The sequence below is a fragment of the Trachemys scripta genome, chromosome 24 (assembly GCF_013100865.1).
Source record: "Trachemys scripta elegans isolate TJP31775 chromosome 24, CAS_Tse_1.0, whole genome shotgun sequence".
In the NCBI taxonomy this organism is placed as follows: Eukaryota; Metazoa; Chordata; order Testudines; family Emydidae; genus Trachemys; species Trachemys scripta.
The window spans coordinates 13,847,586-13,859,476 of NC_048321.1; positions in this window are offsets into that span (position 1 = coordinate 13,847,586).

An 11,891-nucleotide genomic window follows, 5' to 3' on the forward strand; every position below is an offset into this window, starting at 1 on the left:
ATGTGTGCAGCTGATACATGCGGTGGTGAAACTGGCACTGCCGGGTGAGATTCGTTAGCAGACCCAGGCTGTGCAGGGGGAGGAGGCAGCACGGGCTGCTGCTGCTGCTGAATGTTACTGAAGAAATCTAAAATATCCTCAGCAGTTTCCTCCTCACTGTCAGACCTAACTAATTGGGGATAAAGGGGAGCAGAAGGAATTGCTCGAGCGGGATTAGGATACACAGGAGCAGAAGGAATCACCCTAGGGGGAAGACGGCTGGATGCCTTGCATTTAAGCTGTAAATGTTGCACTTGGGCTTTTAACTTTTCCTGGGAGTCCTTTAGACTCCGCACTCGAGACTCGTGGAGTCTCTTTGTTGCTTCCTCCCACCAACAGACAAATTGCTCCCACTGTGTATCAGAGGCTTTTGGTGAAGCCAGAGTTTCTTTAAGGTATTTAAGTTTGTCTAAATCAAAGGTACCTTCTAGTGGACATTGTTTAGATGGATTAGCACGCGTGTAAAGATTCCAATTATCTAAATACCTGCAGGTTTTCGGGCCATAATGTACGTACATGAAATAAGCTGGGGTACCCTTAGGGGGTGAGAGGGAAGACTTAGACTGTCCCCCACCCATTTTCCAATCACACACTCAAAGGGGAAGGATGCCCTGTCCGCGCTAGCGGCTCATAAACTAAGGACTCTCCCTACAGGGTATTCACACAGGAGTGACTAACGAGGATAGCCATGACCCCCTACACCTCCCTTCAGCAAAGAGCGTCGGCTAATCTCAGAGAGAAAGCGCCGCTTACTCTGTTGCATCCAGTGAGATGGTCAGACTGTCAGTGGCTCACACGGAGAGGAAAAGGGGAGGGAAGATGGGTGCACACACTCCTAGACCCAGGTAGCCTCCTCGCCGGACGATGCCAGGCCGAGTCAACCTACATGGGTCGGATCTCCTAAAGATCCTCTAGTTACCGGGCTTGCGTTAGAGTAGTTCTGGTCACGAGCCAAAAGACTTCGCAGAGTACTCTGGGCGTCTTCCGGTAACACTCAATTCATACAGTGCACACACACACACACACACACACACACAGACCACACTCCAACATACCAAGGCCTTATACCAGGTACTACTCCTGAGTACCTCCAGGTACTATTCCCAAGTACCTTGATGCATCACTTGAGGCGGTAAAAACCCCTCTTGAGGCAGTAACAACTCCTCAATACAGGTGCAAACCCTATGCACCTAGCATATGCTTACAGGGGGCGGCAAACAATTCCCCTATTACGCCGCTCAGCATCTGACCTTGCTGCACAGTCAGTAAGTTCGGATGGCGTGAGCCCAACAGGGGCAGACGGCCCCACGGACAGTCCTCCTCCGACACCCCAATAGAGATTTCAAAAGGTCTCTTACCTCTATTGTGGCGCCATGGGGTTCGAAGGGGAACGATCCGTAGCAGCTGCCATTGCCTCAGTGGGCGTTGCCATCCCGGACGAGCCCCCAAATTGTCGGAGAAAAACTGAGTTCTCACTATTTTGTTTAGGTACAGCAAGTCAGAGGCTTTATTAACTCTCACATGTGCAGAGGAGAGAGCAAGCAGGTCTCTCTCTAGTAACTAATTACAGCAAGCATTTATACCTTTCATTACAGAAATAATGAGGGACAGCTGCATTTTGTTTATACATAGGCCATCTTGATATCTCATTTCCTTACTTGTTTTGACTCTTGCCTACATACAATTAGTTTCTATACCTTATCTACACAAGGTCTTCTACACCTTATCTATACTGAGGTCACAATGACTTCTTACACAACTCTTTCTCACCCGTCTCACACAATCCTCACACAATCCTCGCTTCTACAAATCTCGCGTTATCAGGGTTATCAGGGTCACAGCTAGCTTGACTCTTGCTAACAAAGACTGTCTCTTGCTAACGAAGCCTGACTCTTGCTAACAACCATCATGCATTGCAGTTCCCTTCTNTCTCTTGCTAACGAAGCCTGACTCTTGCTAACAACCATCATGCATTGCAGTTCCCTTCTGTCAGTTCTTTTCTCTGCTTCCACAATCTTAAGGGCCTAACTGGCTTCTACTACTTCCGTTGACTGCCTGTTCTCCTCAAGTGGGTTCAGGGAAGCAGCAGGAAACAGGAAGCTCCCTGAGAAGCTGGTGTGAATCAGTCCAGGCTCCTGGGGGTGCCGGAGAGGTACATAAGAGGCTCCTCCTCCTCTCTCTCCCTGCAGCGCCTGCTGCTTTCTGTTCTTCCCTCTCCCCTTTTCTCCTGCCTGCCTGTTATGTCTCTTGTGCCCTCTTGCCTCCAGCCCAGCACTCCACCCTCTCTGTGCATCTAGAGCAGAGAGAATACATATACACCATCAGCAGACACAATTTTCTACACTCTGGGTCCTAGTGGTGCCCCCACACAGTCTGGCACCTGAGGCGGCCGCCTCAGTTCACCACATGGTAAAGCCAGCCCTGAGTGTTCGCTAGAGTTGGTCAAAACTCAGACTTTCCATTTGGCAGGAAATTCTGACATTTCAAAACTTCTGTTTGTCCCAAATCAGAACAAAAAGTTCAAATTTTGAAATTTTGAAACCAGGCGGGCTGTAGAGTCAGAGAGAGACGGTTTCAGGGGGCGATTAACCCCTGGGAGTGTGTGACCAGTGAGAAGGACTGTTGCAGTAACAGGGTCCCCCGGGGGATTGCAGCGAGCGGTCCCGGGGCGGAGGAGTCTGCAGCTCGACCCTGGCAGAGAGGTGGTGACCTGAAGAAGGGCTGGCACACTAGGGGTCCCCCTGGAACGGTGGAAAGCAGAGAGCACAGGCCGGCGAGTGGCCAGCAGGAGGATGGACGCTAAACGCCTTAAGAGCGACCTGGTAGAGCTGTGCAGGCAGAGGGGGCTGCGCATTGGGAGGTCCACCAAAGAACAGCTCATTGCCCAGCTGGAGGAGAGGGATCGCTTGGATGAACCGAGCCCTGTCCCTGAGGGAAGCCGCCCGGCAGATGCAGCGTGGGCCCCGGGGCCTGACATGGCTGGGAGGGGTCAGACTGCTGCCGAGGACATCCCGAGACCCTGCCTACCTGTGCCTAGGGGAGGGGTTGGGGGAAGCCCAGCGAATACCAAGGGCCCCCTGACCCCGGCGGCCAGCAGGGGATCGTCCCGGCGGAGCTCCCCGTCCCGGGAGCGGAGGCGACTGGAATGTGACAGGGAGCTGAGACGGGAAGAGCTCGAGTTAAGGAAGCAAGAACTGAAGCAGGAATGGGAAGAATGGGAGAAACAACGTCAGCATGAGCTGGAACTGGCCAGGCTGAGGAGCAGTGGGGCCCCGGCTGCGGTGAGCGAGGGGGGGACCCAAGACTGCAAAGAGCTTTGATAAGTGCTTCCTGGCCCAGCGTAAGGAGGGGGAGGACATGGATACCTTCCTGACGGCCTTTGAGAATACCTGCGAGCTGCTCCAGGTTGACCCTGCAGACAGGCTCCAGTTTCTCATCCCCTCACTGGACTCCACAGCCAGGGAGGTGTACAGCCGACTGAAAGGGGCGGAGACAGGGGACTACGAACTATTCAAAAAGGCCCTGCTACGTGAGTTTGGGCTGACCCCTGAGATGTACCGGGAAAGGTTCCGGAGTCAGCGTAAAACCCGTGAGGTCACATACCTACAACTGGCCAACCGGGCGCAGGGGTATGCCCGCAAGTGGACAGCTGGGGCCCAAACTAAAGAGGAGCTGCTTTACCTATTTATACTGGAGCACCTGTATGAGCAGTGCCCATCTGACCTGAGTTGATGGACCAGAAGCCAGAGAACCCACAGCACGCAGTCCAGCTGGCCGACGAGTTTGTGGACAGTTGTGCAGGGGATAACAGGGAGGAGTCCAAAAGGAACAGGCCCCCCCACGATGCAGAAAGAGAGTGACCCTGGGACCTCCCAAAGGGGAAACATGGAGAACCCCCTCCCAAGGGGAACACCCAGCATCAGGGCCAACTGACCGGCTCGAGGGGACCCACGGGACATGGGCTGCTATTACTGTGGCCAGAGAGGTGACATACGGACCCAATGCCCCAAACTCAGGGACAGACTGAGCAAACCGAACCCACAAAGGGTCAACTTGGCAGAGACCCAGCCAGATGAGGGGAAGACGGCCCAGTCTCCGGCTGCGCCGGGAAGCGCCTGGCCTGGGGCGCAGGGTCTGGAGGTCTGGGGGCTGCCCGGCAAACCGTGAAGCCGGTAGCATTTGAGCAGCCATTTTCACATGGCTGGGAGGGAGGAGGAGGGGGAATGGGGGACTTTGGGGAAGGGGCGGGGCTGGGGTGGGGAAGGGGCAGAGTTGGGGCGGGGACTTTGGGGAAGGGGCGGAATTGGGGAGGGGCCAGGGCCCCGTGGAGTGTCCTCTTTTTAAAAACCTTTAATATGGTAACCCTAGTAAATGATGACACAAAATGGTGCAGAATCAGCCCAGTGCCTGATCTCAGCATATCCAGGGCTGCCGACAGAACTGCCAGGCCCCTGGGCAAGGTGGGAGGGCACATCTCCAGGCCCCCGGAAGTGGTGAGGCTTTGGGCAGAAGGGGGTGTTGGGACTAGACTCCCCCAGCTAACCCATCAGCGCTGCATGGCCCATGCCACCCGGGGCTCTGCTGGTAATTTAAAGGGCCCAGGGCTCCAGCTGCTGCCAGAAGCCCTGGACCCTTTTAAATCACCGGGCCCCGGGGCAGATGTCCCTTTGCCCCCCTCACCCTCGTCGGGAGATAGCTTGGGAGGGGAACAATTCCCCATGTGTCTCTTTGTGCACCAGCAGGGGTTGGGATTTCAGGGATAGGCTCTGCTTGGCAGAGGGCTGAGGAAGGGGTTACTGCGCTGCCCTGGGGAGAAGAGAAGAGGGCCTGCAATGGCTGTAATGATTCACTCTGCAGCTGTGGGGAGAGAACGGGGAAAATATCAGAAATACTGAACAGGGTTAATCTAGGATGTTTTCCCTTAGGGGAGGGACGAATCCTGTTCCACCCCAAGCTACAAGAACCCGCTCCCTGCTCAGCCCTGACCTCTGCCTCGCTAAAAACAGAAAACTCTTTAATCAGTAGAAAAAAGTCAGTCCCTTCCCTTTTTTTTCAGCCCCTGAACCAAGTCCTCGGGAGTGTGGAAGAAACGGACTCCACTCTCCGGTTGGAAACAACAAAATCAGAGACAGCTTTATTCAGGACAAGCAATTGCAAGGGAAGAGCACAGCTGACACAGAGCATCTCTGCCTCAGTTTCTCCAAAGTACAAGCAAAATCACACAAACATTTATACCCCTTTGTGACATTAAAACCTTCTGCATTTTATTTAGGCTATTTGCTATCTATTCCAGTATTTTCTCACTTCCCCTTTGGGAGATAACTCAGTGGTTTGAGCATTGGCCTGATAAACCCAGGGTTGTGAGTTCAATCCTTGAGAGGGGCCATTTAGGAATCTGGGGCAAAATCAGCACTTGGTCCTGCCTAGTAAAGGTGGGGGGTTGGACTCGATGACCTTTCAGCGTCCCTTCCAGATCTAGGAGATGGGATATCTCCATTTATTATAAACATCATTATCTCAGGGCTAGGTCACACTGACTATTCTGCTGTTTTCCACTCGCTTCTGACATGGGCCCGGCTTCTACAGGTCTCACAATATTAGGCTGAGACTTGACAGAACAGTTGTTCTGTCTCTGACACTTAAATGGCTGCACTTAAACCCTCTCTTTTTTCAACTGCTTCCATAGGAGTTTCCCCCCAACTGCTGATTTTAAGTGTTCTGCATTTTTTTCTTCAACAGCAAACAAAATATTTTAACAAAAAAGCATCTGTCCCTCGCTTCTCACATTTATCTCCAGCCTTCTCCTTGTCCAGATCTATTCCGCCCCCAACAATCTTCTATTCATTGAACTTTTTGAAACTTTTCACTTTTAGAGAGAGGTAAGGGATTGACTCTGTGTACACAAATTTGCAGAGGGACAATAGAGTTGAGGTCTGTTATTTCTCACTTCTCTATATTATTTATTTATTTAAAACATTTTTACTGTTAACAAGCATGTTACCTCTGAAGACACAAATCCACAGTTTGAGAACTGCAAAACTAAGCCTCTCTGACGGCATCTTCTAGACTGAGCACTGAGTCCCATTGGGTAGATTGAAAGATTAACCTAAATAATCTATGCAGAAGCCCCTGGAACCCCATAAGATCGGGTTCTTCATTCCATGAACTGTTAGAACTCATTTACAAAACTTTTCTTAAACATGACATGAATATATTGTCTCATACTATAGAATTCGAATGTATAATCCCTATTCCATGATGAGATATAATGTATCTTTACGTAGGTTTTTTCCTCAAAACTCCGATTTAAATAAGGGTTGGTCCCTGGAGCAAGGGAGGGGCCGGGGTAAACTGCAAGCGCAACAGGGCTGGGGAGGGGATAAACAGGATCCCGGGTACCACCTGTGTACATTTAGCCCAGGTCCTGCACGGGGCAGCTTGCTTTCGAATGTTACTCTGCCCCAGGCAGTCTGCAAGGCTCCTTCTGGATATTTTGGTGCACAGCTAAGGAAATGCTCAGGCTCTGTGAAGGAAAAAGAAAGGTGGCCTTGTAATTGAAGACTTTATCGTCACACTGTATATGTTCAGAGTGGCCGAGGGGAATGAGAGATGCTCTTTGCCAGTGGATTTCATGGATACTCGCTGACAGCAGAGGAAGGTTGAGTCATGGGAACCTTATAAGTTCTGGAGGGTAGTAATCACAGAGCCTTCTGCCCTTGTCCTCTCCGGCATCTCTCAGTCCCGTCTCTCCACCCCTCTGTGTCCCAGTGCCAGCTGTGAGAAACAATTGCAGGAAAAGTTCTGCTCAGCGCTGGGATGGAGCATACTCAGTACAGACAGTCTTCAGAGAATTTAGATGTCAAATTCTTAGGCTGCACATCTTACTGCACATCTGCAATCAAGAACTTTATTTGGGGCCTGGGGCTGGGGGTCGGTTGCACTGGGAAGAACTTAAGTTGGCCAGTTTGGGAAGGGTTTTCACAGAGATGGTCAAGGCCTGTCCCTGGCATGTCCTCCTGCCAAAGCTCAGGTGTTGAGGTCCCTGCTCCAAAGCTTGGGGGCACTAGAGCTTCTCAATGAAACCATTGTTTTTCCAGATGAAGAATTCTTACTATGTGCTTTTCCCCCCTTAGCTTCGCTCTTGGAAATGGCCCGAGCCATCCGAGCAGAAACGTACCAAAAATCTGCCTGAGGCAGATGCCTGTCCTAGGAAACTTCAGTTTGGCAAAGTTATAAGTAACTGAAAAGAGGGGCTTATAATGTGAAGTGTTAGGCAACCATCCCAAGGTGACGCGACCAGCTCTGCCTAGGGATATGTCTGCAGTAGAGAGGGAAGGTGTCATTTTCAGCTTGAGTAGACATACCCGCCCCAAACACAGGCTTGAAAACACTGAGGCCACAAGCTTGGGTCCCACAGACCCAGGTTTCTAGTGCAGTGTAGACGTGCCCTCTCTGACCTGTATCACCCCAAGTGCAGTCCTGCCCCTTTCATTGGCCCAGCTGGGAGCTCCCATTCGGGCACAGGGAGGGGGAGGGAGGATTGGATCCACCTCAGTTACAGGGACCAGCAACCCTGTGACAGAGAACAAAAGACCAACACATCTGACACCAACCCCATAACTAGTGGAGACTGGACTGAGGAGGGGGGGGGGGTGTTTCCTTCCTTCTCACATGTAATGTGACAGAAGAGAGAGAAACTGACTAAGATTGGGGAACGGGAGGGAACAGCTGTTTTTTTTCTTTTCAGTGAAGATTATTTTTACTTCAGCTGGAACCAGACAAAACTGAGGTCAAATTCGCAGCTTCTACAATTTCTTTGATCGCCCCACAGGAAAAGCTTAAGGGGACACTGTCCAATGAAATACCGAATTAAGCACACACTCCTCACCTGTGTTACTAATAATGCCGAGCAGAGGTATGGATTCTCAGCAACACTATGGCCTGGCCTACACTTAAAAATTAGATCAACCCAGATATCTTGTACTGGGCTGTGAAATATGTCACACCCTGAGCACCGAAGTTAGGTTAACCTAACCGCTGGTGTAGAAGTGGCTAAATTGACAGAAGAATTCTTCTGTCAGCTTAGCTCCTGTCTCTTGGAAAGGTGGATTAAAGACATCAATGGAAAAAAAACCTTTTGTTGATGTAGGAATCAGTTGGGGGCTGATCTAAAACCTCTCCAGCGCATCATCAAAGATCTACAACCTATCCTAAAAGATGATCCCTCACTGTCACAGATCTTGGGAGACAGACCTGTCCTCGCTTACAGACAGCCCCACAACCTGAAGCAAATACTCACCAGCAACCACACATCACTGAACAAAACCACTAACCCAGGAACCTATCCTTGTAACAAAGCCCGATGCCAACTCTGTCCACATATCTATTCAAGTGACATCATCAGGGCCGGCGCTTCCATTTAGGTGACCTAGGCGGTTTCCTAGGGCACCAGGATTTGGGGTGGCGGCAATTCGGCGGCGGGGGGTCCTTCTGCGCTCCGGGTCTCCGGTGGCAATTCTGCAGCGGGTCCTTCACTCGCTCCGGGACCCGCCGCCGAAGTGCCCTGAAGACCGGGAGTGCGGAAGGACGCCCCCGCCACAGAATTGCCGCCGACAACTGGGAGCGCAGAAGGACCCCTGCCTAGGGCACCAAAAACCCTGGCACCGCTCCTGGACATCATCATAGGACCTAATCATATCGGCCACGCCATCAGGGGTTCATTCACCTGCACATCTACCAATGTGATATATGCCATCATGTGCCAGCAATGCCCCTCTGCCATGTACATTGGCCAAACCGGACAGTCTCTACGCAAAAGAATAAACGGACACAATTTTGACATCAGGAATCATAACATTCAAAAACCAGTGGGAGAACACTTTAACCTGTCTGGCCATTCAATGACAGACCTGCGGGTGGCTATATTACAACAGAAAAGCTTCAAAAACAGACTCCAATGAGAAACCGCTGAGCTGGAATTGATATGCAAACTAGACACAATCAACTTAGACTTGAATAGGGACTGGGAATGGCTGAGCCATTACAAACATTGAATCTGTCTCCCCTTGTAAGTATTCTCACACTTCTTATCAAACTGTCTGTACTGGGCTAGCTTGATTATCACTTCAAAAAATTTTTCTTTTACTCAAATGTGGGGAGGGATAGCTCAGTGGTTTGAGCATTGGCCTGCTAAACCCAGGTTTGTGAGTTCAATCCTTGAGGGGGCCACTTAGGGATCTGGGGCAAAATCAGTACTTGGTCTTGCTAGTGAAGGCAGGGGGCTAGACTTAATGACCTTTCAGGGTCCCTTCCAGTTCTAGGAGATGGGATATCTCCATTAGCTTTTAATTGGCCTCTCAGAGTTGTTAAGACAACTCCCTCTTTTTCATGCTCTCTGTATGTGTATATTTATCTGTTCCATTCTATGCATCCGATGAAGTGGGCTGTAGCCCCGAAAGCTTATGCTCAAATAAATGTGTTAGTCTCTATGGTGCCACAAGTACTACTGTTCCTATGTCTTTAATTTCCCAGAGACGGTCCCAGGAATGGAAGCACTCAGGAATGGAAGGTAAGAGATGTTCTGCTGCAGGGTGGGTTGGTGAGATTGATTCCTGGTGTCCTTTTAGCAGCTTCTTCGCCGCTGCAAGTCAAAGGGACAAATGATTTTAGATGGTTGCTATGAAAATGGCTTCTAGCTACTCTGTGTTTACCATTCCACACTCAGCTCCACCCTGATAACCCAGCCAAAGACCAGTCCAGGGGCTTGTCCTTAGAGCTGGGCAAAAGTGTTTAGCCAAAACGTTATTTATTTTGTTGCAAACAATGCAGGTTTGATGACACTGAAATGTTTTGTGAATTTCAGTTGCTTTTGCCAAATTTTCCATTCGGGGAAACACACCCCAATTGCAGGAAAGAACAGACATGTTTTGTTTTGACATTTTGTAAATGAAAAGTTTCAAAGTGGCTTTTTGTTTCACAATTTCCTCCGATTTCTTTAATTCCACAATGATTACAAAAATGGTAGAACTGAAATGTAACATTTCCTTTGTCCCAAACAAATTTTTAACTTGTTAATTAGCTGACAATTTTTAAAGTTCTGTTTTCGGCTGTGTTCCCCTGACTTTTCAAAATGGCCAACAAACTGCGAAATCCATTCTTTCCCCAGCTCTAGATGCATAGAGTCATAGGACTGGCAAAGAGCTCAAGAGGTTTTCTAGTCCAGTCCCCGGCACTCATGACAGGACAAAGTATTATTTAGACCTGAGGCCACACGTTGGGGGCTCATGTGGGGTCAAGTGTCCCTCTCAGCAGCTGGCCCGGGTGAGGAGCGAACCAGAAATGGAGAGACGGGGAGGGGCCAGAGCCACTTCCCTCTGCTGGGATGCTGCCTGCTGCCCCATCCCAGCCCCACGCGTGGCTTTGACTGTCACTAAAAACTGTTGTTTGTGTTAATGTATTTAGCTTTCTATGCAAAATCCTAAAGGGGCCGATTCAAGGTGCTGCCTGCCCCTGCCATAAGTTACAAAACCAGAAATAAAATGAACCAGCCCGCTAACCCAGGGCTATTTTCTGAGGGGGCCTGTGTGTTCCAGAGTGAACAGCCGCCCGCCCCATCTTCAGCCCACTCCCTTTGCTAGCAGAGCTCAAATGCAGGGCCGGATTAACTTTTTCTGGGCCCGGCGCCAGAAACAGGTAAAATCAGATCTTACACTGGAGTCCCATTTCTGTGGATTAAAATGGTGGTGGTGAAGCAGCACCCCATGCTCAGGTTCCAGGATGTCCTTTTCTGCAAAGAATTCAGACGTTATTATTTATGTAAACAGTTTAATTTGTGAAACATGGACCCATTTCAGGTTTTTTTTAATACGGTATACTGGGGTCGGCAACCTTTCAGACGTGGTGTGCCAAGTCTTCATTTATTCACTCTCATTTAAGGTTTTACATGCCAGTCATACATCTTAACATTTTTAGAAGGTCTCTTTCTATGAGTCTATACTATATAACTAAACTAGTGTTGTATGCCTGAGGCCGGTACGGTATGTGGAGTTTTTGTTTAATTCCCAAGGCTTGTATCAGTGTGGTAAAGATTTCTACTACAAAGGTTCCCCCATTGTCAGAATCTATTATTTCGGGGGTGCCACTACCTCATTAAAGAACTTTTTGGCACTACCCTGGTGCTGTTATCTTTCGTGGGAAATGCCTCCACCCATCCTGAAAAGGAATCAATTATCACCACTAAATACTGGAATCCTTCCTTCCTCCTTGGCAATTTATTAATAATATCAATTTAACCCTGTGCCACGGCCCGAGCCTTCGTTGGTGCATCATGCGTTGCCAGTGCGGAGGACGAGCCTTGTCCTGAGCGCACCGCACATAGTGTCGCATCCATGTTTTAACATCATCTTTCATACACTCCCATTCTGCTACTTGCTTTAGCCTTCTTAAAGTGCCTTCCACTCCTTCATGCATCAACTGATGGGCTACGTTAAACAACTCCTGTTTTTTGGTTTTCCCTGGAACTCGGTCTGTAGCGCCATCTGTTGGCTCAGATGTGTCAGCACAGACGTCCCTTTTCTGATGTCTGGTTACAACTGCTATGTCGTGTTGTCAGGCTATTGTATCTACCTGGTTATTCGAGGCGGCCTCCATACCGTTCCTTTACTCCGGGCCGGCTCCAGGCACCAGCCAAGCAAGCTCGTGCTTGGGACGGCAGATTTTAAGGGGCGGGATTCCCTCCAATCCTAGGATGGCACAGCCGCCCTTTTTCTTTCTTTTTTCTTTTGGTTCGCTGCTCCGGCCGCCCTGTAGGGGGTGGCAGAATGGAGGAGGGGAGCGCCCTGCTGGGAGCGGGC